Source organism: Prionailurus bengalensis, chromosome E1 (genome assembly GCF_016509475.1).
Source record: "Prionailurus bengalensis isolate Pbe53 chromosome E1, Fcat_Pben_1.1_paternal_pri, whole genome shotgun sequence".
Taxonomy (NCBI): Eukaryota; Metazoa; Chordata; class Mammalia; order Carnivora; family Felidae; genus Prionailurus; species Prionailurus bengalensis.
Genome location: NC_057347.1, coordinates 22,301,402 through 22,328,881, shown reverse-complemented (window position 1 = coordinate 22,328,881; position 27,480 = coordinate 22,301,402).

Sequence of the window (27,480 nt, the reverse complement as noted above, 5' to 3'; positions counted from 1 at the left end):
GTTCTCAGAGATGTTTACATTCTGGATCTCGGGGAAGGTACAGATACGACGATGTCAGGTTCAAAGAAGGAGCATATGAAGGGGTGGGGGGAAAGGTCACTGGCATTAAGGAGACCAAAGAGCTGACAGGTGTATTGACTGGACCCACTTTGTGGACACTCAGTCGTGACAGGGGTGTTGATGGAGGGCAAGATGGTGAGGGGGGGTGTTCAACTCACCAGGGCGCGATGTCTGTCCGTGACTGCAGCCCGGGAGGAGGTGGGGTGGGCGATAGGGTCCGACTAGGCCACGGGCGGGACAACACTGGGATAAACCCTGGGCCAGGCTGGAGAGCAGAGCGCCTCAGCAGGGGGCTGATGGGTGGGGCTGGAAGGGGGGTAAGACCTATGTTAGGGTCCGTCCTGGAGGCCCCACAGGTGCCTGAGGGAAGGCAGAGGCCCCCGTCGGGGCCGCCCTGTTAGGCTGAGGCCAGGTGGCTTGTGGGAAGGGTTCCTTGGAGAGTGGTGGCAGCTGGGAGCCATATTCCCTTCATCTTCTTGCTGTAACCCAAATCGGGTTTTCTCCAGGAACGCTGATGCCCCTGCAGCCCTGTAGAGGGGAGGTGGCCTTTTCTTTATCCCACACTGTACCTCTTGGCCAGGGCGTGGGGTCCATTTCCTCCTTGCTTGAAGGCTTCTGGCTTGCAGGAACCCTCCCCTAGGGAGAAGGGGCTGAGGTCCGAGGTGCTCAGCAGCTAAAAGCTGGCCTCCCCTGCAAGTGGCCTGCATGTCCAGGGTGAGGCACCCAGAGAGGAAGTGGCTAAGCTGGAAGTTTGTTCAGGGGCAGGGGACTGAATTTGGCCTGAGCAAGCAGACAGGTCTTCTTGGAGAGCGGAGAGTACGGAGTCTGGGGGTGGGGGGTGGGGTGGCGGGGAACAGCCGGGCAGAGCACTGCACTCTTGGTGATGGGGATGGGGAGGGGCAAGCACCAGAAGAGGTGACCCCGATGCCAGTCACATGGTTCACTCACCGATGCGCAGGCGGCGGGGAGTCACAGGAGCTGAAGCTGGAGGCCGCATACAGGGTCAGATTCGTGTTCTAGAAGCTTCACCTCAGCAGCGGCGTGTGGCCAAGGTGGCATTGGTGGAGAAGAGCCAGCGTGACCCCGGAGAGAGGGTACCACTTTGAAGACTGAATTCAGAGCTAGGACTGAAGCTTTCAGCTCGCAGCTTAGCGGGCTTCCCACGCTCCCTGCGCTTGGGGGTCGGGGAAGGAGCCCCTTTCTCTGCCCAACAGTTCCAGCTTCCTCTTGGCTCCCTACCTGCTTCCACCTAAGCTTCCTCCCCAGCCTGGAGTCTCACTCCCCAGCCTCCCCTCCCCCTTGGGAGCTGGGGGATTGAGTGTTGGTGCCCTCTTCACTCTGAGAACCCTGGGGCTTAGTCTCTGGCTTTGAGATGAAAGGGAAATGAGGAGACTGCCTGGGAGCAGGTCCCTAGGTCCCTGTGGCCCACGGTCAGGCTTGCTGGGGGGACCTTCCGTCCGGGCTCCAACCCCCTCCTGAAGTCCCTTAATCCCCAGGGCCGGAGCAAATTTGGCTGTTTCCCTCCTGCGTAGACAGAGGCCTCCGGGTGCAGGCGGCTCTGCTTGGATATGACAGCAGCGGGGTAGGCCGCCCCGGGGTTACGCCTCTCAGATGCTCACTTCCTCCCTGACCTCAAGCTCCCCCCCACTTCGTGGCTGGCGGGTGAACGCCTGACTCACAGAGGGGCCATGACCCAGCTCCTCCTCGCCGACTCCAGGGTCAGGGGCTGACTCCGCGGTGCGACCCCACTCCGGTTCTGCTGTGGGGGGCCGGGCGAGGGTAGGGGATGAACAGCGCCTGGCCTGGCGTTTCCTCTCACTTCTGCCGCTAGGGCCGTCGGTGTCGCCAAACGGGAATCGTGTCCCCGGTGTCTGTTGCCTAATACCGCACTGCAGCTCCACAAGGCGGGCTTTATTCACGCCCATTTCACACAAGAGGAAACTGAGGCTCCGAGGGGTGAGCCGACTTTCCCAAGGCCAGGTAAGTACTAAGTGAAAGAGGTGTGTTAGAAAAATAGGCTCTCCTGACTCCAAATCCAGTGCTCTTTCTGCTGCATGGGGCCTTAGTCTCCTCATCTGGTCAATGGGGTCTGTACTGTCAACCTAGAGCTTTCCTCCCCGGTCTACGTTTTATGGTCTCTCAGGGGGGCAGGCGTGTTCGGGAGCAGAGCTTGTCATGGAGGGAGTGGGGGGCAGGAAGGAGGCTTTCGGGCTGGGTGCCCTGTTCTCCCAATCAGCTTTTGACATTATTTCCAAATGAGGCATTTCTCCTCTCTCAGACATAGCCTGACAGGCTCATCCTATAACTTTACACTGGGTCCTATTACCAGACCACACCATCTGCAGCCTATTATGAATTAATTAAAAATAAACCTGTAATTATCGTGTTAATAGAGCAATTATATTACATTGTAATTTTTGTGTTAAAGCATTAAATTGTTAACTGGTAAGATGTACTCTGAACCACACTTTTTGTAAGCCGATCGTGGCAAAGTCCTCATTGTTTGAACACACGGGGAACCTCACGCGACGGACGCGCCTCTGAGGGGCCATGCGGTCACAGGATCCATCCCCGAGCCTGGTCAGAGCGCGGCTGGAGAAGGAGGCAGCCTCTGTGCTAATTGCCCAGTGTTCTTTTCAATTATTTTTTTCCTTGCAAAGAGCCGCCCTTCACCCCAGCCTGGAAGTCCAGGCTATCAAAGAACCTGCAAAATCAAAGCAAAAGGAAATTGGAAAAGGGGGACAGAAGGCCCAAGTCTTCAGTCGCCCCAGTGGGCCTCGGGTAGGGGTCAGAGGTCAGCCTAGTGGGGACACGTGTTCCATCAGCAGATGTGGGCTTGCAGGGCAGGGGCGCCAGTGTGGGGGTGTGAGGGGGGGTCCCCCAGACAGGGTAGGGCTGGAGGTGGGGAGGGGAGGGCGACGTCTAGTTGTATTCAGCTAGACAGCGCCCAGAATAATCACTGGAGCTTCCTGGAGGAAGTGGCATTCCTGCCCCAAGCTGATCCAGAATCTACCATGGAGATGATAACCTCCTCCTTTATCCATCTCTCAGATGAGCCACTCTCTCGTCTCCCTCTGGAGGGTGTTCTACCCCAGGAAGAATTGAGTTAGCTCTGCTCCCGCCCTCTCCTGGCTTTTATCCTCAGAGAAATAGACAACCTCATGGAAGAAGAAGCTTCATTGGAACGCCAGAGTCCCAGGCTGGCAGACCTAGAAGGGCCCCGAGTAACCTTCTTGCCGTGGTCCCCATGCCCCCATTTTACAGAAGAGGAAACCGAGGCTCAGAGTAGATCAATGACTCTCCATCTGCTCTCCCCCCAGAATTCCATTTTCTTAGAGTTCTGGGGGGGGGGGGGTGGTAGGGTGAGTTTGGGTGGGTGGGATGGAGGTCAGGAAGCTTTCACATTTTCTTAGCACTCTGGCTCTCCAGTAGCAAAGCTTGTGGAAAACTGTTGTACCAGGGCCTCAACATAATATGTTTCCTGTGTTCTGTTGTGCTACAGGCCAGCTCTCGAGAACACTGAAATAGGGCAGTGAGACTGGAAGTAACCTCAGGGAACGTCTTCATCCCACTCCCTATCACCCCACTTCTCTGCTCCACTTTATCTTCCGAGGAGGAAAGTGGGACCAGAGAGGGGCAGTGACTTGCCCAAGATCACACAGCAGGCCCCAAGGAACCCTAGCCTACAATTTCTGGGTGTCTCCACCCAGCACTGAACCTGCCCAGCTGCCTCCCCAGGCTCTACCTCCCGGTCCCATACACCTGCTTGGCCTCCCATCCACCCACATCAACTTGTCTCCGGAATTTTCAACAGTAAAAAAGCTGGCTCCCTAGATGCCACCCACGATTGGTACAGCACCTGACAGTTCCTGGTGAGCTGTGTTCTCAATTAGCTTTCTGTACCATGCTGTGTGGCAAGTGCCGTCCTTGTCCCCATTTAACACCAGAGAACTTAGGGGTAGTGTTAAGACTGGCCCTCAGAGCAGTTTTGGAACAGGAGGAGGTGAAGGGCACTGGCTCTGGAGCTGAACTGCTTGAGTTTGAGCCCAGGCTCTGCCTCGTCCTGGCCATGTGTGACCTTGGGCTAGTCACTTGCCTGTAAAGGGAACGAATAACTGTTGTCACAATGGGGTTATGTGAGTTGGTTCACTTCTAGCACAGAGGAGGGCCTGACCGAAAACCTCCGTAATATTAACCCTCACTGTTATGATTGTTTTTGGGGGACTTTTCTGCCTGTCCTGCTGCCTGGGGAACATTTTCCGGTCATAGCAGAGGATTCTTTTGCTTTGGTTCTCCCCTCCACGCCCCCTTTTGTACAGATGTGAGAGGGGCAGTGGGAGGTGACCGGCTTCTCTTTGTACTTCCTGGTGGGCCAGCTTCTATCACTTACCATGTGAGCTGGGGAGAGTCACTTTCTCTGAGCCTCAGTTTCTTCATCTGTGGAATGGAGAGGCCTCACAGTGCTTGTGTGAAGATCAAATGTGAATGTCCATACAATGTGAGGAAGCAGTAATAATATTGACGGTGTGATTACTGACTAGCAGGTAAGCTATGTGTCTGAAAGGAAAGGAGTGGTCCCAATGGGAGGGCTTCCCGGAGGCAAGAGAGCCCAGCTCCCAGGCCCCACACTATCAGTCCCCTGGGCCAGGCCCACAGTGAAGATGTGCTGGGACCCCCCCCCCCCCCGCCTCCAGTGGCCCCTGTTTGGGTGGAGGTCACAGACCCTGTCCCTGCCCCAAACTGGCGGGGCTAGGGGGAAGCCAAATATAGCAAAACTTCCCATCCCAGCAGCGCTAACTGGGTTTTAAGTAACATTCACTTCTAAGTACTTGTTTCTCAGAAGGAGGGGGGATGCTGACAGAAGCAGTTCATCACGTTTAAAACTCTCCCGCCCTCCCCCCCTCGCCTGTGGAAAACCCAGCTCAGCCCAGGGCTGTGTTCAGGCTTGGGATGGAGTGTGGAGGAGGGGAGGAGAGGGCTCAAGAAGCCGAGCACTCCTGTGGGAGCCCTCGGAGCTGCTCTGCGTTTCTCCTTCTCTCCCCTGCTTCTCTTACTCATTCATTTATTCTCTGGATCATTCATCACTCATCCATTCCTTCACATGCCCATCCATCCTCCCATCAGCCCCTCAACACTCCCTGAACACATGTGCTGTCAGACCACAGGCTGGCCCCTCCACCACTGAGGCCACAAATGCACCTGCGGTTCACGGCGTGCTGTCTGTTCAAGGTCCTGGCAACCTGCGTGTCAGCCCCTGGAGCCAGGCAGACCAGGTTCAAGCCCAAGTCTGAGCTCTTTCCACCACGCCACACCACGCTCTTCCCTGACGATTCTGCCTCCTCGGTGTCATTGGATTCCTCTTGCCTCCTCTGGCCCCCTCAGGCTCACTGCCTCTCTGGTGAGCATCCTCCTAACTGGCCTTTCTCTTCCTACTCTGCTTTTGGTGTGGCCTGCCACCTTACTGTTGCAGTCCCCCGGGGCACTGTCTCCCTTGAAAGTCCCCAGTGGCTCCCCACTGTTGGCCAAATGAAGCCCAGATTTTTACTCGTGGCATTCAAAGCCCTCAGCTTGTTGCTTCTAACTTACTGCTCTGGCCTTATCTTTGCTTTGCCTGTTCATGCCCATCGCCCTTCAGAAAAGCGGGCCCTCTCCTTCCCAACCACCTCCCTGGACTTCCCACCATGGGGTGTTGGCTTTACGAATCTCCCTCTGCTTGTGGTGCTCACCATGCGATGGCCACACCGTGTCCACAGGTGCAAATCTCACCTGCATTACAAGCCTTATTCAGTGCCACTTGCCTCGTGACTCTTTCCCAGGTCCTGCCCCTCCACTAGTTAGAGTCACCTCCCCCTCCACTGGGCCCCAGAGCACTTCACCTGAGCCACCAATAGGACTTGCAGACTTGAGACCTATCTTGGTTTGGCCACCCATGCTCCCTAAAGCCCTGACACAAGCCACGCACATAGCAGTATTTCATCATCTCGCGATGTTTTTAGCTTCCTACTGCCCGGATGCTCCTCTCCCTGAAAGGCAGCCTCTGCGGGGGCTGGAAAGGGCCCCGGGCTGAAGGCAGTGCAGTGGGGTGGCTCATGGCACCGGCCCTGGGCAGACAGACCTAGGCCGGCTCCACTGACTAGCTGGTGACCTTGGGTAATTCACCTACCTGCTCTCCCCTCAGTTTCCCCATCTGTAGACAGGCAGATACAGACGGTAGCAATGTCACTGGAGTATTGCTGCTGTGAAATGACACATGTGAGCCCCCAATCACAGCACCCACCACTCTAGATAAATTCATCCTTATCAGTTCTAGTTCCAACATTACCAGCTGGGTGGTCTTGGAGAATGAACTCAAGTCTCTCAAGACTTGACTTTTTCACCTGGAAAATAGGAGTAATAATCCCTCCTGGCTTGACTTAGGACATTATGGAAAGCAGATGAGATAGATGTCTTGTGAGTCAGTGGCTGTGAATAGCAACATCCCAGCCTGGTTGTTTAATGAGGAATTTCATTTGGTCACATAACCTAGTCATACGAAGGCCAGACCAGTGGATCTGGGCATCCGCTTTTCAGATCATTTTTGTGCACATGACTTCATCTTGGCCAGTGAGAAAGGCCGGAGCTGTGCTCACAGGCAGGTCTCCTTCTGGCCTCATGACTGAACAAGAAGGAGGGCTCTCCACAAGTCTCAGGTAGAAAAAATACCTGGGGAAAGCTCTGATTGGACCAGTCTGGTCACATGGTCTGTGCAGCAGGAAGAGGAATAGATAGATACCAGGTGCAATGGGGAGATGTGGTTCCGGAAGGAAAAGGGAAGCTGTTCCTGGATAAAGGGGAAAGAGTACTGTGCAGACAAGTGGAATGGGTGGCTCCTTCAGATTCCAAAGCACTTCATCCATCCAAGACACGTGAATCGAGCACTTCCTGTGTGTCTAGAACTGGGGTGGGCACTGGGAAAATGCAGAAGCTGAATGAGGCGTTCTCATTGCCCAGAGCGCCCCCTAGCTAGTGGGGGTGAGGGGGCAGGAGGGAGTTCTGTAAACTTAAATCGCCTTTACAGAGATCTAAAGTGACATTATTTGCATTCTTATTTATATACAACTTAGAGAGTTTGTGAGAATCTCCAGGAGTCAAAGAAGATGGGAAAGAAGGAATTGGCGATCAGGATGGGAAATCACAGAGGCCAAGAAATAGATCACGTAACAGTTTGTAACAGGCTATTTTGCACACAACTTTCTCATGCCACCCTCACGATAAGCCTGTCGAAATGTTGCCCAAAAGCGACCTCCGTGTTTCGGAGCTGAAGTATAACTCGAAGACAGAGTTTGGGATAAAGGGGAATGACAGCTTTATTGTGCAGTGGGCCAGGGCCTTCAAAAACTGCAAGCCCTCCCGGAGGAAGGGGCTGGGGCGTTTTATAGGGACACACAGGATCTAGCCTGTTCTGACAGCAGTTGTGTGGGTGATACCAGCCCCCTTCCTCGTGTCTTTAGGCTGGTACCAGGTTCCTGGAGCAAAAGGCTAAGAAGGGAGGAGGGAGGTTTGCGGAAGAGACGAAGAAGGTTCCTTTAAGATCCAACTTCACTGGAGCATTAGTGCAGCCGTTTTGATTTTTGTTCAACTTTATGCTTTTAAGCCATTTCAAAAGTAGGAAATATAATCTGCATTTTAGAGGTGCAGGGCGGGGGGCACCTGGGTGGCTCAGTCGATTGGGCATCCGACTTCGGCTCAGGTCATGATCTTGCGGTCCGTGAGTTCGAGCCCCGCGTCTCGGGCTCCATGCTGACAGTTCAGAGCCTGGAGCCTGTTTTGGATTCTGTGTCTCCCTCTCTGACCTTCCCCCATTCATGCTCTGTCTCTCTCTGTCTCAAAAATGAATAAATGTTAAAAAAAAAAATTTAGAAGTGCAGGGCCAGAAGCTCAGAGAGGAAAAATGACTCCCAGGGCTCACATGGCTAGAGAGTGGCATTGCTGGACTTTGAACCCAGGTCTGTCCCAGCTGCATCGCATGCTTTTTGCTCAGTCCCGGTGAGTGGCAGGAGGTGGCTGGCCAGTCCTCGCCTTAGAAATGTCTTCCACTCCTCCTTAGAACGAACCAGAGCATGCTTAGGAAGAGGTTGGGGCTGACTGCTGGGAAAATCCAGAATGAACTGAATAAATGACCAACAGAGAAAATAATTCAGCAGGCAAGATTGAAAGGAAAAGACCCTCACAGGGGTGTGTGTGTGAGGGGTGGGGAGTGGGGAGGATCCTAAGCCTGAGTCCCCCTCTCCCTCTCCTACTTCACCCTTACTCCTCTTCAACCCAACTCCAAGTGGCAGATTTATTAGTTTTAATTAACATCCCAAATGCTGGGAAAACGTCCAAATTTCCAGCTCTCGGAGTCACTGGGTTTCCACGGGAGGGGGAGCTTGGGGGAGGTGCCAGAAATAACAAGGAGGTGGACTGGGGGTGGGGCTGCAGGGGAGATGTTCCTCCCCCACTGGGCCTGGGACTCCACCCCTCTTCCTCTGGCCGCAGCCTGACCCAGGTTTTCTGGAACTAGAACTAGGCTGGCTCTAAGGAAGGGGAGGCCCAGTCCAGTGTGGGATTATGGGGTTGGGAGTACTTGGCTCTGGCTTCAGCTTCTCTGCTTTGTGACCTTGGCCAAGCCCCTTGACTTCCCCAGGATGATTGTGAAATTCGTCTCTGAAATGGAGAGGATGATTTGAAAACCTCTAAGAGTCTTGGTGGGTCTAACTTGTGATTCCAGGGGTGCGTGGGTAGCTCAGAGGGTTAGGTGTCCAACTCTTGATTTCGGCTCAGGTCATGATCTCTTGGCTCGTGAGTTCGATCCCTGCCTCTGCCCACGCTGATAGCACGGAGCCTGCTTGGGATTCTCTCTCTCTGCCCCTCCCCCACCTCTCAAATAAAGAAATAAACTTAAAAAAAAAGAAAGGCTTCTTCTAGATCTTCTAACCCCCTTGCTTTCCCCACCCCTCCCCTCCAGGGAAACTCCCTGGATTCCTCTACCGGACTCTGTTCCTCTCTTAGGGTAGTCTTCCGGTTTGACATCTCCACCCCCAACCTAGATCCGTTGCTTCCTCTTGGAGTCTCGAGCACCCACCACCCTCTCCTTTGATGTCTGCCAATACTGGGCTTAGCCTTGGCTCCCATCAGCCCTTACTGGGCAGGGGTCTCCAGTAAGTCTGCACTTATGTTTCCTTATGGATAGTGGGGATGACCATGCTTGCTTCCTGGGGCTGTGTGTGTCAGGATGTGAAGGTGGCAGAGATTCATCGAGGTAATGCCAGCACAGGGTTGGGCACATCGGTCAACATGGGACCCACCGATGACCACATAGGGCTGGGAGTGGCCCGTGGCCCTTTCCCTGTGGGGGCTACTCAGAGCAATGCACAGAGGGAAGGGCTGCTGTAATTAGTGGACCAGCAACCACGGCTGTAGGAAATTCTAGTCCCTGGCAGAGACCAATTTGTAGGGAGCTCTTCAGATTCCAATTCCACCCTTCGCCCGCAGAGCAAGCCCCTCATCCTTAGCTTGGCACTCTCTCATGCTGTGCTGAGATCATGCAAAATTATTCAACTAAAATCATCCAGCAGGAAAAACAACCGAGCAATCATGGTTTACCGCTGAGAAGCCATGGCCTTAACCCAGGCTGGGCAGCAGGAGCTCAGCGGGGCTGAGAGGCCAGCTTGTTTCAGTGTTTTCCAGAGATGGGAACGCAGGCCCCACTGGGCTTTTCGCCTCCAGCAGACGCTTAGCAGTGAGCCCCAGGACTGAGTGGCCAGACAGTCTGGACCCACCTCAGCACCAGACTTTGTGAGTGGCTTCAGCCAAGGCCCCAGGCCTTTCTGAGCCCCAGCGCTGCCAGTTGGATTTGCTGGTATGAGTTATGGAGTTTGGAGCTCATAGCCTTGTTCTTGGGTCCAGAGAAGCATGTTCCCTCTTGGGGTCTTGAGGGCAATGGGGAAAGGAGATAGAGGAAGAAATGAGGGTTGAAGGTGAGACAGCAGGAAGGGGGAGAAGGAGGACGGGTAGAAGATGATATCCAGAAACACTGTCCATGGGAGCACAGTTAGGCATCTCTGGGTGCTGTGACTTGCTTATAGGGTCCTTGCTCCAAAATTGTATATATCTCTCCATCCTCACATGGAATGAGGTGGAGACCCAGAGGATCCTGGGCCATAAATGTGCTCACCTCTCCACCCCTCCCGTCTCTCAGCTGACCACCCATTCAGCCATTCATCCATCCACCTACCCACCCACCCATCTACCCACCCATCCATCCATCCATGCACACACCCACCCATCCGCCATATATAGAGTTCACATTCCATAGCAGCCTTTTTGCTAAGAATAAACAAGTAAGAAATAAATTGCTAAAGTCTTAAAAATCAAGCTCCTCCCCTATGAAACTTGCCCTTTCCTATCTTGGATTTTGGTTCCGCCAGCCACTGGGTCTCCCCAGCTGAAAACCTCAACCTGTTCTCTGAAACTTTGCCTTCCGCCTCGCCCCCACCCAACTCTCACTCTTCCTTTCAATCCCTTTCACCTTCCATCACCCCTGACTTCCTTTGGTGATTTCTCCACCCCTCCATTCATCAGCACTATTACCTCCCCAGCCAGGGCCGGAGGGAGCCAGAAGTTGGGAAGAGATTGACTTCCTTTCTTGATTCCATGCCAGGACTGGGCATGGGGTGAGAATAAAGAGCTGTGGAGTCAGACAGGCTCTGCCTCTGCCACTTGCCAACAGCGTGACTTTGAACAAGTTGCTGAAACTCTGAGCCTCAGGGTCTTCCTTTGGAAAATGGAAGTGTTAATATTGCTTCCAGATGTGTGAGGGGGCTGATTCAACCAGACAGCGAATGCCAAGTGCCTCTGCGGTGCTTGGCACACAGTAGGGGCTCGCCTTCTCACCTTCTCCTTGTCCTCTCCATGGGGAGGTACTTCCCAACTCTTGCGCTGCTGGGTCAGCCATCTTGGGGCAGGCACAGGCTGAGGACCAGAAGTCACCTCAGAGCTTGTGACAGAAGGATGAAATTCTGCTTGGCTTTTGGATTCTTACCTTTTTTTTTTTTTTTTTTAAGTTCATTTAGTTTTTGTTTGAGAGGCAGGGGCAAAGAGAGAGGGAGAGAGAATCCCAAATGTGGGTTTTACGGACTGTGAGATCATGACCTGAGCCAAAATCAAGAGTCTGACGCTTAACTGACTGAGCCACCCAGGTGCCCCTTACATCTTTTTTTTTTAAAGGGAAATACTCAGAACTGAACCAAAGTCTTCCTGGCAGGGATGGGGTATAAGCCTGGAGAACCGCAGGACTGCCCACAGCTCTTTGCTCAGAAAACCCCAAAACTCCATCTCCAAGGTAGGCAGAAGGAGGCGCCCCCTAGTCACAAGCGCCCCAGGTTTGGTGGAAGAAGGACATCACTGCTTCCTTGGAATGAGGAAGAAGGAAACAGCACCCTGCAGAGGTGTGTCCAGGTACCTTCTGATTCCTACTCCTCACCTCTGCAAACGCACACAGATTTCCCCCAGCAGAATTTGTTTTCCTGCTGGCTTAGGATTCTAGACTGTTCTGGCTTGATGGGTCCAATCTTCTCCTTTACAGATGAGGAAACTAAGCTCGGAGAGGGGAGTAGAACCAGAACCATGCCTCCTGCCTTCTAGTTCCGTGCTCTTCATTCTTTCGAATTTCCAGGTGAGTGGGCTCAGTACAGGGTAGAGAAATGTTCTCCCATAAAAGCAGAATGTGGTTTCCCCGAGCAGGGAGGGAGGAGCTGGCAGGGGGATGGTGGCTTCTGGCAACATCTTATTTTCTGGGGCCTGAGAGGTGGTTTCACTTTATATAACTCATTAAGCTCCACAGTTATGGATTATTCACTTTTTGGTATTTGTGCTATATTTCACAATAAAAAAAGGGTTGAAAAACCTCAATAAATCTCACTGAAATCAATTACACACACAAAAAGAAGGCGAAAGAGGCCTCAGGTATGAAGAAGACCCCATCCAAGTTCCAGTCCTGTTGGCAGGTGGTCCGTGCCCAGTTACTCCCCATGCAAAACAGGTGTGGCTGCCCTCACCCCTCCCCCTTGCTGTCCAGGGGAGCCCCGTGGAGGCAGAACATTTGCTTAGCGCCCCTGTTCTGTTTCAAGAGGGTGATGGCTACCGTGGCTCCGGGATTAGGGATTGGGTGGGGACGCCATGAGGACATGTTTGTAAATGGTATCCCTGGCCTCACCCTCAAGGCCACGTCTAGTCTAGGAACCCGCTGCACTTTCAGAACAGCAGTTGCTAGAAGTCTGGTAGCCCGGGTCCCCTCTGGGCCCTACTTTCTTTTTCTGTGCAATGGGAAGATTGAGGGGAGGGAAGACATCATTTCTTTTGGGAGTGTTCCCAGAAACACCTGGATTCTGTTCACTAAGGGGAGAGTGTATCACCCAAAGGCTCAGCGATGGCATTAGACTTCCCCGAGGTCACGTAGCATTCAGTGCAGCTCTGTGGCTCGAAAGCCCTGCTCCCAGAACTTCTCAGGCACGTGCACGTCCCTCCCGCCCTCTCCCTCCTGTGCCCGCAGCCTAGAGCCTGGAGGGGCCGGACTCTGCCTGAGAAGCAACATTCCACACTCTGCTGTCCCTGGTGATGCAGGGCTGGCCCTGAGCACTTGTGACTTTTAGATTTCCCGAGATTTAAGGCCAGGCTGGCTGGTGGCCTCCACCTCCCCAGGCGGTGGGCGGGAGGAGGGGGTATGATTCATCTCTCCTCTCCTGGTGCTTAATAAGAACATGGCTATAAATGTAACTGGGCCTTTTATGAGCTCTGCTGCCAGCCTCTGGAAGTCAGGCTCACGGTTGGCTCCCGGCCTGGCCCAGCCAGTGCTGCTTCTCTCCTCTGGTCCTTTCACCCCCCACCCTGGGATCCAGGAAGCCTCACGGAGTGGGGGCGGGGAGGGGGGTTGCTCTGCTCGGATATTATTAATTCAATGATTATTATTCATGTGTTCAGTGTTCCCTAAGCACCTACATAGGTCCATCAGGCACACTCTAGGGACTGGAGGCACACTGATGGGTAATTTCCAGTTCTGGCCCACGGGAGCTTACAGTATCTGGTGGAGACCGACGAGAGGGCAGATAATGACTCTTCCTGCGACAAATGTTCTGATGGCCATCGGCACGGGGCCGACTCCTGCTGCAGGACGGGGCGTCCAGGAAAGCGTCCCTGAGGGAGACGACTGCAGAGGCCGAGGTGGGGAGGAGGTACCCAGTTAGGTAAGGATGGGGGCATCCCAGGCAGAGTGAGCAGATTTAGAGGACAATGGTTTACACAGGTGATTGGGAAGGGGGGGTGGGGTGTTGGGGATGGTGTGACCGAGAGGCCACCAGGGCAGGGCTGCATCTGGGGGCCTGGCCTTTACCCTGAGGACCGAGAGGGGCCTCTAAAGAGTTTTGGAAATAGAGAGGGGAAAGGGGCAGGATTGGGAGATGTTTACCTGAGTGCCTTAGGAAGATGACTCTGGCAGGTACACAGTCACGTTCTGCTCATCGTCAGATGATGTCACCTGGCTCAGACTCTCCCAAGGCATGCCACCATGGTTACAATAGTCCCTGCCTCCTCACGTGGCTTGCAAGGCATGGGTGACCCGGCCCTGCTTGCTTGGCCTCCTCCATCACGCCGTCCCGCGGCCGCTCAGACCCACTGAGCTGGTCCCCACTACAGAGCCCCGTCCCTGCCTTGCAGATCCTCTGCCTCCCTCGATTAGGTCTCGGCTCAGGTGTCGTCTCATTGGGTGGGCCTCCCTCACCATCCTTGTGTCTCTGCCCCTGACTCTGCTTTTTCTCCAAAGCACTTGTCCGTGTATTTTGATGGACGTAAAGAAAGGATAATGCTCTCCCTGTGGCTATCTTGAGGATGAAATGAGTTAATATATGGAGAACGATTAAATCAGTGCCTGGAAAATGGTAAGCCCTCCAATATCAACTTTTTGCTACTTCTTTTTTTTAATGTTTGTTTTTGAGAGAGAGAGAAAGAGAAAGAGAGAGAGAGGGCAAGCAGGGGAGGGGAAGAAAGAACGGGGTACCGAGGATCCCAAGGAGGCTCTGCTGACAGCAGAGAGACCGATGTGGGGCTCAAAGTCATGAACTGTGAGATCATGACCCGAGCCGAAGAGGGACGCTTAACCGACTGAGCTACCCAGGCGCCTCCTCACCTAAGCCAGTCTTATGCCCTGTGGACATCTCAGAGGGTTCAGGTGACCCACAGAGAATCCCTATCTCCCGCATATGCCCACCAGGAGTTGTTGGCATGCTAAGTCCCAAGCCCCAGGTACCCCAAAGGGCTTCTTCAGTCCGCAAGAACCTTCTAGCTGTGAGTTCTTATAATCTGCCCTAAAGGTGAATTTCTGTAATGCCCCGCAACTGGACGACCACATGGAGGAGGGAGAGGAAAAAAACCAGTCAGGCATCCCGTTGGCTGCTATGAAAACCAGGACTTACCAGCCCTGGGAATCTGCTCACCCAGCAAACACACTTGCATACCAGACCACCCACTGTCCCCCAACCCTCCTTGCTCCCCGACCCTACCATGCTTCCTTTCCCCTTCACTGTCATGGTCCCCTTTTGCTTTTGACCTTTTTCTAATGAGCTCAGAGTTTCCCTATCTGGGGGAATAACTCACAATGTACTGTTGGCCTCTAAGTGCCTTTGGGCTGTCTCTGTTTCACAGAGAGGCAGCATGAGGTCTAGAAAGGACCACCTGTTGAGGGCCACATGGTGAGCTGTCCAGTGTCTGGCAGGGGAAGCAGGGGAAGAGCCCCAACTGGAGCTGCTGACTTCCAGCTATCCAATATTGAACGAGTTTTGGAACCCTCTCTGAGCCCCCTTTTCATCTGCAAAGTAGGAGGAATGATGCCTACCACTTTGGCTTGTTTTGTTTTGATTTCTAAAGGTAGCATGAGACAACAGGCATAAATCCCAAGCACAGTGCCCGTCACTCATAGATGCTCTCTCTATATTAGTTCTCGCCCTTCCACAGATATAAAAGAGGGAGTCCAGTTGGAGGTAGGATGGAACGTTAAACAAAACAGAAAAGCCAGCAAAAGACCCAGACTCCAGGAGCAGCCCAATCAATGCAACTGCAGAAGCAGACCATGCTATCATTGCTTAACCCATTTTGCAGAGAAAAAAAAAAAAAATCAAAGGAGAGCTACAAATGAAAAACAAACAGAGCAAAACCAATACTCATTTATCTAGAACTAGTTCGCTGTCAGAGGAGGGGCCAGTCCCTCTTCCCAAGGACCTGTCGATTCCAGTTGTGCAGAAAGATGACAGGCAAGAAATGCACTCTCTTCCTCAGCCCTGGAGGATGAGGGAAAAGAAGAGAAGGAGGGAGTTCAGCCACAGAAGCGACAGGGGGGCTCCAGCCGCCAGCCAGGATGATAAAGATATCAAGCCGCTCCTGTAGAATACTGTGTGAGCTTCCCTCATCTGGCTGGAGTAGTATTGCTCAGTTTGCAAAGACCGTTCTGGTTTTGCTGAAAAGGCCCAGAAAGTTCCAGAAAAGCAAAGCCATTTACTGGCTGAAGTGTGAACCCCAGGGCAGGGCTGCCATGAACTGTTGGGCAAGTTGTGCATAACACAAAGACTCCTAGCCAAAAGGACACATGGGATCTGAAATGCAATGTGTTTTCCTTCAGGGTCCTGGTCTGATGGGGTGACCTGGGATAGCCTTCTTATCTCTGGGGTCAAGACATTTTATAACCAGCTCTGGGCTCTTTGGAAGGTCCAATATGCTGGGCCAGATTGGAACCAGGGGCACTTTTGGGGAATAGTTATGCTCCTGACTTTGGCCCCAGGCTGCCTGGGGGATTCTGCCTCTGCCACTCACTTACTATGTGACTTGGAGAAGTTAGATATATTCAATATGTATCTAAAATATAAGACTACTATAACCTAAATGGATGAAGATAAAGGAACTTAGTGGTAAGGTTCCACATTCTACTTGTGATAAAATAATGATTCTAAGTAGACTGTGAAAACTTAAGTATATATAATTTAATTCCTAGAGCAATCACTAAAGAACATTTTTTTAAAAAATTATTTTGAGAGAGAGAGAGTGAGTGTGCATGAGTAGGGGGAGGGGCAGAGGGAGAGGAAAGAGAGAGAACCCCAAGCAGGCTCCATGTTCACAGCATGGTGAACTCATTGATGTGCCATTCAATCTCATGAACCATGAGATTGTGACCTAAGCCAAAATCAAGAGTCAGACACTTAACCGACTGAGCCACCCAGGCATTGCCCTAAAGAACATTGTTAAAAAAGTTGTGCAAAAAGATATATAGTAAAAAGAACTATAAATTAAAATAGAATACAAAAAATGTTCACCCAACCCAAAATAAGTCAGAAAGGGAGGAAATAGAGAAATAAATAAAAAAGAAGAGAAGGATTAAACAGGAAACTGATAAAATGGTATCTCCGAATCCAAACATTAGTTTGGATAGTTTGTAACAGTAGTTACATTAAATGTAAATGGTCTAAACACACCCATTTAAATGTAGAGATCATCAGAATGGATTAAAAAACAAAACAAAACAACTCTAACCCAAATAGATGCTGTCTACAAGACACTCACATCATATATATTGAGATAGGTTACAAGTAAAAGGGTGGACAAATATATACCATGCAAATACTAACCAAAAGAAAGCTGGGTGGCTTTACTGATACCAAAGTAGACTTCAGAGCGAAGAAATTTACCAGAGAGAAAGCAGGTTTTTACAAATGATAAAAGGATCAATTCATAAAGAAGACAAAATCTAAATGTGGATGCACTTAACCACAGAGCTTCAAAATACATGAAACAAAAAGACAAATCCGTAATTGTAATTGGAAATATCAACATTCGTTTCTCAGTTATTGATAGAATTAGTAGACAGAACATCAGTAGAAGTGATTCAATCAACTGGATCTAATAGGCATTTGCAAAACACTCAACCCAACGAAAGTAGACTATGCATTCTTTTCAAGTGCATATATTACATTCACCAAGCTAGGGGATACACTGAGTCCTAAAACAAATATTAACAATTTTTAATTGAAATCATGCAAAGTATGTTCTCTGAGCATAATGAAATGAAACTAGATCAGTAATGGAAAGATAACTTTGAATTGAACAACATACCTCTAAATAATCAGTGAGTTGAATAAGAAGCCTCAAGGGAAATTAGAAAATAATTTGGACTGAATGAAAATGAAAACACAACATATCAAAATTTGTGGACTATAGTAAGGCAGTACTTAGAATTTATGGCATGAAACACGTTAGAAAAGAAGAAAATTTTCTAATCGGTAATCCTAGATTCCGTCTTAAGAAACTAGAAAGGGAAGAGCAAATAAACTCAAAGCAAGCAGGAGGAAGACAGAGCACAGAGATCAATAATATTGAAAACAGAAGAAACAGTTTAAAAAATCAGTGAACCAGAGGCTGGGCCTTTGAAAACATAAATAAAACTGATAAACCTCTAGCAAGACTGATGAAAAAAAAGAGAAGACAAAATTCTGAGTATCAGGAATGAAAGGAGGGATATCACAATAGATGTTAAATTAAGGGGATAATATGAACAACTACAGGCACATAAATTCGACAACTTAGAGGAAATGTATACATCCCACAAACTACCAAAACTCACCCGAGATAAAATAGATAACCTAAATAGTCCTACAGTTATTAAAGAAATTGAATTTGTAGATGAAAAAAAATCTTCAAAAAAGTAAATCTCCCAGTCAAGATGATATTTCTGGCAAATTCTTCCAAACATTTTAAAAAGAAATCAAAAACTCTACACAATCTCTTCAAGAAAACAGAGGAGGAGGGAACACTTCTCAACTCATTTTATGAGGCCAGCATTATCCCAATATCAGAACCAGACATAGAAAGTGCAGGAGAAGAAAAGCTACAGATCAATTTCCACCATGAATATAGATACAAAATTTCCTAACAAAGTAGTAGCAAATTGATTCCAGCAATACATAAAAAGAATAATACAGCACGACTAAGTAGAGTTTATCACAGGATGTCAAGCTGTTTAAACATTTGAAAATTAATCAATGCCACCATATTAACAGCCTGAAGAAGAAAAACCAGGTAATCATATCAACTAATGCAGAAAGTACATTTAACAAAATTCAGTAGTGATTTATGATACAAACTCTCAGGAAACTAGAACTATAAGGGCATTTCCTCAACCTGATAACAGATATCTATTAAAAACCTACAACTAACATCATACTTAATGGTTAAAAATAGAATGTTTCCCCCTAAGATCATCAACAAGTCGGGGATGTCCATTCACCGTTGGAAGCTCTAGCTGATGCAATCAGGAAAGAAAAATAAATAAAGGCATACAGATTGAAAAGTAATAAATAGAACTGTCCCTATTCACAGACCAAATGTTTGTCTGTGCAGAAAATTCTAAGGAATCTACAAAAATAAAAACTCCTACAACTAAGTTGCAGCTTAGCAAGGTCACAAGATACAAAATCAACACAAAAAAATCAATCATATTTCTATATGCCAGCAATGAATAATTGGACATTAAATTTTTTTAAAGTCTCATTTACAATAGTCCAAAAATATGAAATACTTATATGTAAGTATATATATATATATATATATATATATATATAATATATAAGGGTCCTGCATCTGAAAACCACAAAAGGCAGATACTTTTTAGAAGACGGCATAGGAGAAAACTTTAGTGATTTTAGGCTAGGCGAAGAATTCTTAGCTATGACATCAAAAGCATTACACATAAAATGAAAATTTGATAAATTGGACTTCACCACAATTAAAAACTCTTACCAAACAAAAGACACTGCTAAGACAAAACGTAGACTAGGAGAAAATATTTGTCACAAATCTGACGAAGGACTTCTATCTGTAATCTGTAAAGAACTCTCAAAACTCAGTACAGTCCCGTCAATCTGGAACACAGTTTGGCAGTTTCTAAATTTTGTTTTTTAGTTTATTTATTTATTTATTTATTTATTTTTTGAGAGAGGGAGAGAGAGAATCCCAAGCAGGCTCTGCACCATTAGTGCAGAGCCGGATGTGGGGCTTGAACTCACGAACCCTGAGAACACCACGTGAGCCGAAATCAAAAGTCGGACACTTAACTGAGCCACCCAGGTGCTTCTGTTTGGCAGTTTCTGAAGAAACATATGTGTCAGACAACCCAGCAGTCCTACTCACAAGTATTTACCCTAGAGAAATGAAGATTGCAGGTGAACGTTTATAACAACTCTGTTCATAATCACCCCAAGCTGGAAACAACCCAATTGTCCTCCGGTGAGCGAATGGATGTGTACGTCCATGCGACGAGATACTCCTCAGCGGTAAAAAGGAATGAGCTATTGATACACGTAACAATCTAGATGTGTCTCAAAGGTGCTATGCTGAGTGAAAACAGCCAGTCTCACAAGTTCACGTGCTATGTGGTTCCGTTCGTATGACATTCCAGAAGAGGCCGAACTATAGTGATAGAGAACAGAGTCATGGTTGCCAAGAGATGGGAGCTACAGGGGGTGTGGCATGAGGGACTCTTCCCCAGTGACAGATCTACTCTGTTGCTGTGAATCTCTGCACCTGTAAATTCATAGGACTGTAATCAAACAGAAGCCAGTTTTATTCTATGTTAACAAATATATAAAAAATATATATATATAACAAATATATATTATATATATAACAAATTGTATATATATTATAAATATATAAAAATTATATATATAGAATATATATAACAAATATATATATACATATATATATGTATATATATATATATATTTTTTTTTTTTTTTTTTAAGAGAGGAGTTGGGAGCAGAGTTAAAAGGGTAGCAGTACCCTGCAGGCCAGCATGTGGATGCCCCCAGGGATGGAAGAGAAAGAGTTGCAGAGGGATGCGAAAGCAGGGGTCCAGCCACCCCTCCCCAGCAGAAGATCCCATTCCAGACCCAAGCCCGGGAGGTATTAGTTTTACTGTCATCAGAAAACGGTTTCCTTTTTGATCATCCCTTCCCTTTATCACCATCCCCTCTGGTCCAGCTCGGGAATGCTGGGAAAACCAGCTCTATCTGACTTTGCACATTAAAAATATCCTTCAACCCCACGCGGACCTTTATCCCCTGCCTCTCACCTTCCTCTCAGGGAAACTTCTCCTGCTGCTTCAGCCACAGTTGCCTGTGTTAGAAGCCTGGTGGCATTTTTTGCTTCCTTTCTCCCCCGACCTCTCCGTAAGTCAGTTAGAAGTTCCCTAATATATTTCGAACGTCTATCACTACCTTGCTTAACCTTGGCCGTAGTGCCTGCCTCCGCCACTCCAGACCATGGGAACGCCCTGCCACGGCTCTTCCCCTGGAGGTCCTGCGACCTCCAACCCTCCACACCGGAGCCAGGATGCTCTTTCTGGGGCACATACCTCACCTCCCTGCTGAGAGCCACAGGGGCTCCTGAGGGTGCGGGTGGGGGGGAGGGCAACGCTTCTTCCTTCGCCTGGTCCTTCCCACCTCGGTTTCCTTACAGGGTCTCTAGCCAATGCCTCTCTGTCTGGACATCAGAGCCCCATCCATTCCTCCCCTCCAGAGTCTATCCTCACTGTTCCCTTTGCTGGAATGACCTTTCCTCCCCTTTGCTTGGCCAATTCGGACATCTTCTCCTCTCAGTTTTCCTTGACCTCATCCAACTAGGGATAGCTCATGTATTAGTAGTGTGAGGTTTTTTTTTTTTTTTTTTTTTATGTTCTTTCTTTCTTTCTTTCTTTCGACAAAACAATTTTACTTATTTTTGATTTTAAAATATACTTTATTGTCAATAGTAGTGTGAGTTTTACTGTCCGTTGTCAAAGCATCCGTTTCAAAAGGCATCCATCTCGGATAAACATTTGCTAGTGGACACAGCTATTAGCAAAACAAGGTAAGGAACTAGGCCCGCCCTCCCTCGTGAAGGTAGGTGCCTCTTCCAGAAAGCCCGGACTAACCTGGCTAACCGACCTGCTGGAGGGACCCCGCTTCTCCCTTCCCACACCCTAATTCCCACTCAAATGCTTTATATTAACCATTAAAGGGTGAGTCCGGAAAACCATAGACACCCCACACTTGGGCTCTGATAAAGGCAGAGCCCCAGGTCGGCATTCTCTCTGCCCACAGCCTCGCTGTATGGCCCTCCGGCGTGCTGTGTCCTCTCCACAGGACTTGTGAGTAAGAAATCTTATTCCTCAAAGTTCCCTGATGGTTTCTGAGGGAGAACACGTCCTGTGATCGTAATAAGAACCACAAAGGCTGGTGGAGCCACAACGCTGGCCCTCTGGGGAAATGCCTGTGGGGCTGGCCAGGAGTAATACAGCCTGACAAGTGCCTCAGGCATTCCTGGGTGACACCGGCAGCATCAGTAGGCCAGGACTGACAAGACAGTCCCCTCTTCTGTGTCTTCCTCCTGCACCTCATTTTTAGAGGGTATTGAGATGGCTGGAAAGCGTTTCTGGAGCAGACACTGGCCTGTGTCCCATCGACTCCCCCGCCCGTGCCTACCGCAGACACTGTCTGCTTGTTGACCATATGAGCAGCACATGACCATATGACCATCCCTTTGGCCAATATTGAGAAGACGTGACTTCACCGTGTCAGCGAGCATCCGTGGCGTCCGTGCACGCAACCCCCCACCCCTAGAGTTGGCCAGACTCTGCCCTGTGACTGATGACTCAGAGTCTGTCTGGGCAGCGGGGAGAAGAGCCCCGTACCCTTCCCCGCTGCAAGCTGTCCATGGCCATTTACATAGCCTTGTGCAGCAGGAGGGTTCCAGATGGAGTCAGAAGCCTGAGGTGCAACTGCGGGCTTTCCCACTCGCTCCCACCATGACCTGGGATAAAGCACTACCTCTTGCCGGACCTCAGTGTTCCCTCTATCCGAAGGGACGAGGGAAACCTGGCCAGCCCGTGTCTCAGAGGGCCTGGCTGACAGCTCTTAAAGCTGGTGAGAAGCTGCAGCCTTGGGTGAGCGGGATGACCCAGGGGGCAGACTACCAGGGGCTACGTGTCCCCACCCTGAAAACGCTCAGCCAAAACCCCGCGAGACGACGGCATGCCTGTGGGATGGCTGAATACCCCTCGCCCCCCCCTTTTCTCTCACCCCCTCTTAATTGCAGGGTGGGCAGCTGCCATCTCCCCCCCCCCACCGCCTCCCTCACCCGCGTTTTGTTCAAACCCCTAATTTGTCAGTCAAGGACGCAACAGAGCATTAGCAATGGGTAGAACGTGCCAGGCAAAAATGTGGAGTTCATTCAGCCTGGGGCCCGAGGTGGGGAGGGGCACTGAGTTATTTCCCTGCCCATGGAGCTGGAGATTGAGGGGGGTGCCTCGCCACCACCACCCTGCACACCTTCTCCTTTCTCCACCTGGAGAGCATGCTTCCGCACGGAGGCAGGCAGCGGGCACGCAGTGGGCGCTTTGCTTTCCTCTGACAGTTGCCATTAATAACACATTACATTAAATCAGAGCTCGGAGGGGATAATTGGAGCCATTTATCACGTCTGCAGCCAGAAAGAGGGTTGGCTCTGGGACCAGGCACTGAGGGGCGAGCTGAGAACCTGTGAAGGTTTGGGGCCATGTGGGGAGATTGGGAAGAGGCAGGGTCTAGGCTTGACCCTTCTGACCCTCCTACCCAGCCTCAGGATTTCGAGGGGATTTAAGGACCATCCCTTTGGCCTGAACAGAGGCCAGGAGGCCAGCTCTGCTGCCAGACGGGAGAGGTCAGAATCCTGACCGTGCTACTTGCCAACTGGGCAAGTTCTCCAACTTCCCCGAAACTCAGTTTTCTCATCTGTAAAATGGGGACGGTACTAATACTTGCATCCGGGGCTTTTGCAAAGATTACGTTAGCTAATGCGTTTGAAGCGCTTAGCAGTTCCCTAGCGCTCAGGAAGGGCTCGGGGAACATGAGCTGTTATTCCCATTCGTTTGGCTGGCCGAGGGAAGCATGCAACAGAGAATGGGTGCCACGGGCTTCCAGGGTGATCTTTACCCTTACAAAGTGGAGAAAGCATATGCTTCGCTCTCAGGCTGACCATCTGGGCACTTTCAACCCTGACCGCTCAGCTGCTTCCTCACCACGAGACCAGACAGGTCACACAACCCACCCCCGCCCCCCGCCCTGACCCTATTTCCTATTTGCACAATGAGGGGTACTCACAGCCACGTCACAGAGCTGTTTTCAGTTCAGGTCTGAATGGATGGATAGCTTCTAGCTCAGGACTTGTCACAGAGTGGAGCTCAGTACGTGCTAAGGCTCCTCCTATCTCTTAGAAGAGAACCGCCTCCATTGTTCAAACATGGTATCTGTCACAGGATGAAGAGGGTGGGGTTGGGGAAGGCAGATGGTTCAGGCTCAGCTGGCCCCAGGTCCCAATGAGCCCACTCACAGTAGATCACATTCCAGCCCCCCATCTTAACCTCTGTCCGTATCCATGCCCCTGGTAACAGGTCTTGGCCATTCCTACCACGTAAAGGACACAGTGGATTTCAGTGCTCTCTGACTCTGGGCCATGTGACTTATCTTGGCCCATGGGAGGGGCAGGAGTGACAGGGTGACAGTTCTGAGTCCAGTCCTTATACGACTTTGCTGGTTTCTGCTTGCTTTCTTGCCCCTTTGCTGGCCCCAGGAGGACAAGAGCCATGAGCTGCGAAGCCGCCCCAACCGCTGCTGTTCTTACAACAGGGTGGCCCAGCTGAGCCTGCCCCAGATCAGCCAAACCCCAGCCTACTCGCACATCCGCACGAATACTGGGGATGGTGCTGGAGCGTTGTGGCTGGTTATTGCACATCAAAGCTGACCGATGCTGACCAAAGCTGACTGAGAACACTCCCTGTCCATCCCACAGCCTTTTTTCTCCAGAAGACACTGCCCCTACTGTTGACCATCAACATATCCAGCTTACCTTCAACAGCTAAGACACCCCAGAACAATCCCCAGTAGGTCCAGGACCTGACTCGAATTGACAGAGATGAGGTCGAATGTCTATCCTCAAACACCCACTGTGCCCGGGGGTGTGGAATCTTCGCTGGGCCTCGGTCACGTGTTTACCCATTGCAGCTGGCGCCTGGGGTCAACCTAGGGCACTCCATCCATCCCCATGGACTGCCAGCTGGGAGAGATCATTCCCCAAAGGAAATCAGGGTGGCTTTATCGGAACAGGGAGGCATGGACGCTAGGCAGGCAAGAGCGACAGATGTTCACAAGAAGAAGACAGGGAGTGCATAATTACATACTCAGGAAGGAGAATTGATGGGAACTGATGGCTGATTAAGTAAGCGGAACATGACTCTAAGGTTTCTAACTGGTGGAGGACTGGTGAGGTCATCTGCGAGGCGAAGGGACCTAGGTGTGAATGGAGGAGAGGGATGATTTCAGGACACAGAATCCCCGTGGCTTCCTTGGACAGGAAAACAAGAAGCTGGTCTGGCTAGATTGGAGGAGTTCTTCATCTGTGTTTAATTTTAGGTCCCAGAAAAGTCCCAAGGGATATGGAGCGTTTCATATTCAACAGGCCTCCCTGACTACGTGTTTTTAGGATTAGTGAGGGTTGTTCCCCCAGTAGGCGGGGATGGAGTGGGGCACACTTCAGTGGAAGAATCTGCACCTTGAGAAGGGCAGGTAGGGCCCCTCCCACACATCAGAGTCTTTGGGGACAGGCCAGGCTGTCAGACACCAGTCCTGCAGCCTGGAGAAAAGCCCCCCTGGACCTGGGGGGCGGTAAGAATGGTCAGGCCCTGAGATGGGCTCTGGAGACTGAGTGGGACGCCTTCTCTCGCCAGAGCTCCATCTGGATTCCAAAGCTGAGACGCTGTCTCTGAAATGTGAGCTGTAAACACGTCTACCGTGCTGTTTTCACATGTAGGTGGACTGGATTTGATCTCCTGGGACCTCCCACGAGATGGCACAGTGAGAAGATGGCCATCTGGAGGCCAGGAGGTGAGCTCTCAGAAAACCTAGCCCTGCCGGAACCTTGATCTTGCACTTCCAGCCTCCAGAACCGTGAGAACAGAAATTGCCATTGGTTAAGCGACTTCGTCTGTGGTATTTTGCTACCGCAGCCCAAGCAGATGGCTCTGGGGAGCGAGTGGCAGTAACTGAGCTACTGGGCCAGATGTTTACCCAGTGTCGTCCCGCGTGACCCTCGAGTGACCTCCCGAGGGAGGGGTGATCACTCTCACTTTCCAGATGAGGAAACTGAGTCCCGGTGGTCAGGCCCATCTGACTCTTTCCACATCGCCACACTCCAGACCCAAGTTACGGACGGCCTACGGTTCCGACGGAGGAGGACTTTGGTGACCTGGGTGGTATCATGCCGGTGCCACAGGACCTTCCTCGCCCGTTGAATCCCCTAAAGAGTTGTACAAGGTAGATACCATTATCCCACTCTATAGCTGAGGAAAGTGAAGTTTGGAGGAGTTAAATGTTTTGCCCGTGGTTATGTGGCTAATAAGGATTTGAACCCAGGCCTCTCTGACTACAGATCCTTCATTTTGGACCACAGATCCAGAAAACCCCCTGTAGGGCATGGGAGCCAGCCCCCTCCAGACTTATTCTGCTCTATCAGCGTCCCTTAAGGAAAACAGCAGCCTGGACAGTGTCACACACAGCCCCAGGCACATCAGAAGCCATGCTGTAAGGGGGGAAGATCTCAGGGTGGGCAGGGGTCACAGAGTAAGTGGCCCCTCATCCTTTCTTTCTCGAATCTCATCTCCCTCTTGGGAAGCCCCCGACTCTGACCCATCCCCACACTCTTGGGGGCAGAAGTGCCGACGAAGGGAAACAAATACAGCCCCTGATACCCCCACTGTCACCCGCCAGGCCCCAGCCTCTCTGGTCTTCAGAAAGCCAAGTTCTTCTCTTCCTGGGCCTTTGCTCATGCCGCGCCCTCCGCCCGGATATTCTTCCCCGACTCCAGGTCGTCACAAGACCAACCCCAACGGCTGAGGCATCAGCTCATCTGTCGTCTTCTCTCGGGGCCCCTTCCCGGCCACGTCCCCTAAATCTGCTACCTGCTGCCGTCTCTGTCACTTTGTTGCTTCCAGAACCTTCTCGCTGCCAGACATCATCTTGTTTACTTCCTTGTTTGCCGCTTTTCCCGCTGTCTCTCCCAGCACAGAGCAGCCCAACATCTCAGTGCTCAATAAATAATAGTTGTGAGCACAAAAGAATGAAGGGCCCTTTAAGGTGGTGGCAGCCAGAAGTGGGGTGGGGCGTGACAGATTCTTCTCTGGGAGAGCTCCGTTTTTTGAGGGTGTCTTGACAGTGTGGAGGCTGGTCCCCTTCAGAGGTGCTCAGGAAAGGAGCAAGTGGGCTGGTGTGGACACAGCCTGGGAGGAATGTGGCCGGACCTGGGGAGCCCCAAAAGGCACCGTTCACTTTGCAGGAAGCTTCTCTATGACGCTCCCCTGATCCCGGGCTCCCAGGCCCCCTCCTTGGCTCTTGGGCTGAGTGGGGCCGGGCTGGGCCGGGCTGGCTGATTTTTGCTTTATTATGTTATGATGATTTCCCCCTCCCCGGGATGATTAGGCCTTAATAAATAACATTTCTCTCCGATATTGTGCCATCATTAATTCTGCTTAGCTCTCCTCGGAGAAAATTTTGTGGAAACATTCTCAGTGCTGCTATTTAAAGCTAAATTAATTCGGCTGATTATTTCTGTCCAAGTAGATTTGTGCCCGGGCGGCTGGGGCTAGCCCTGAGGAGAGGCAAGGTGGGTGCTTGTCTCTCTCCCGGAGGCCTTGACCACGGTCTCTGTTTGCCCTTTGCTGTGCAGAGCTGAAGCCTGAGTCTTCTCTGGCAGGGGCAGGAAAGAGCAAAGCAGGGCCCGGATCCCGATTTGGGGGGTGCACATCCTCCCAGCCTTGCCTAGGGTGAGGGCTGTATTGGGAGGACCCACGAGCGGTTCCTCCTACCACTCGCCTCACAAAGGCTTGTACAGGCACCCATGTCCTTACAGACGCCACTATGATGCTCGACTTCCTCAGAGAACGTGGGGATCCGTGAACCAGGACGGGGTCCTACTAACCAAAGAAAACTTCAGTGTCCAGTAGGCTTCTATGTGCCAACGTTGGGGCGCTACAGAAAACTTGGGGTTCTGAACCCCCCAGGAGGACTCTGTGCAGCCAAAATGGGTCCCAAAGAACAATGAGATTGGCAAAAGCAGCGGTCAGATAGGCAGCAGGGTCCTGAACCCCAAGGCAGGTGTCTGAGTCAATGCTGCTCGCACGATGGTACTGAGTTCTCTCTCTAATGGGGCAGGGCTGTTAGAGACGGCAGGTTTCTCTGTAACAAAGCAGGATTCTGTGAATTCAGATTTCTATCAAATCACCAAGGGTTTGGCATAACC